We start from the raw sequence: 1,799 nt of genomic DNA on the forward strand, positions 1-1,799 counted from the left end.
ATGGAGATTTACCGCTGATTACAGAACCGGCTTTCTGACAAGATGCGCGTTAAATATCGCATGCGATTTATGGTGCAGCCCTAGTCTTAAAGTGAACAGTTAATCCGTGCAAGTTAAACGGTTAGTTCACCCAAAAATGAAAATTACCCCATGTTTTACTTGCCCTCAAGCCATCCTAGATGTATATGACTTTCTTCTTTCAGACGAAGATTAATCCTCTTATTTTATTCCCTTTACACAATTAAACTTGTTTTTATTAGTTTTTTTCCCCTTATAAATATTTTTTCCTTTTTGTTTTTTATTCTTATTACATTTTATAAATAGAAGTTTTCCTGTTTTTTATATATTTAATTGTTTTATTTCTTTTTTGCCAGATCCAGTAAATTTGTTTTTATTATTTTCTGCCGACTATCCTCTCTTTGACTTTTGTAATTAAAGTCCGCATGAAATCAAAATTTACAATATTTATTTTGTTAGTGCACATTGTGTCTTAAGTAGGGCTGCACGATAAATCGCATGCGATATTTAACGCGCATCTTGTCAGAAAGCCGTTTCTGTAATCAGCGGTAAATCTCTATCACCTGCGGGACAACTTTATAAACCTTAATCTCTAGCTTCCGCTAGCTGTCTTATGCGCGTTCACAAGAGAGTGGCTTCCAGCGGATGACGTAGGCGTAGCGTAAACTCCGTTGAGAATATGCTAGTGTCGTGAGAAACAAGTTTTGTTTACAGCAAAGAAAACCAGTGTCCTCTTGGCTTATATTGAAATCCTCCGAAATTTTTCTTTACAAATCCTCGTTTTGTACTACTAATTCGTGACCGGTGTTTTGTTTTGCTCTCTCCCCTGCGCTTCCACGTTCGTCACTTCCGTGCTTGTCACCACGTTACGTCATCCGCTGGATGCCACTCTCTCGTGAACGCACGTATTATAGTTAGCGGAAGCTAGAGATTAAGATTTATAAAGTTGTAAATATGGATATTTTTCTTGCACAAACGCATTGCGTCGCTTCAGAAGGCCTTTATTAGCCCCCCCCGGAGCCGTGTGGACTTCTTTTATAATGGATTGGTTCAATTTTATGGACTTGAAATTTTGGGCTACCATCCACTCCCATTATAAAGCATGGAAGAGCCAGGATGTTTTTTTTTTTATATAACTCCGATTGTATTCGTCTGAAAGAAGAAATTCATATACATCTAGGATGGCTTGAGGGTAAGTAAAACATGGGGTCATTTTCATTTTTGGGTGAACTAACCCTTTAATCCTCTAAAAAAAAAAAAAAAAATTGTCTTGGTAATCAAAATCTGATCATTTGCTTCCGTTCCGGAATGACATTCCTTCTCTGACGTCTTGGGCCATGGCTTAGGCAGAATTTGCTTAACCACGCCCCTCCAACTGTTAGTTTGATGCGAGTGAGAGGTAAGGGGAGGAGCGCAAAAATAAAATCCCACCCTCTACTCAATATTTTGTTTCAGTTGGAAATACGACACTATACCAGGGTTCCTACGCGGTTTGGAAAAGTATGGAAAAAATAATTTCCTTTCCAGACTTCTGCCCCCATTTAGTTTTTTATAATAGAAAATTAAGAATTTAATGAAGATAAGTTTATCATACAAGAAGTGTGTTTTCATGGCAGCTGTTTAGTGATTCTTTAATGATTGTCAAACATGACTGAATGAATTGAATGAGCACTTTTTAATTATGCAAAATGTTTTTCGTTTTGGGATTCTTCTCACGATATTCTTAGCACCGTATGACATGACCTCGAGGACCTTTTAAAAAAAAAAAAAAAAAAACAATA

At 36.9% G+C, this 1,799-nt stretch overlaps 1 protein-coding gene across 2 annotated transcripts in view; it reads left to right on the forward strand.

The window, feature by feature from the left end:
- The window catches only part of LOC107666600 (hyaluronan mediated motility receptor-like), a 15,675-nt gene that overhangs the window by 10,808 nt on the left and 3,068 nt on the right, over positions 1-1,799 (forward strand). The window lies entirely within an intron of this gene.

The sequence above is a fragment of the Sinocyclocheilus anshuiensis genome, unplaced genomic scaffold (genome assembly GCF_001515605.1).
Source record: "Sinocyclocheilus anshuiensis isolate Anshui unplaced genomic scaffold, SAMN03320099.WGS_v1.1 scaffold1293, whole genome shotgun sequence".
Lineage (NCBI taxonomy): Eukaryota > Metazoa > Chordata > Actinopteri > Cypriniformes > Cyprinidae > Sinocyclocheilus > Sinocyclocheilus anshuiensis.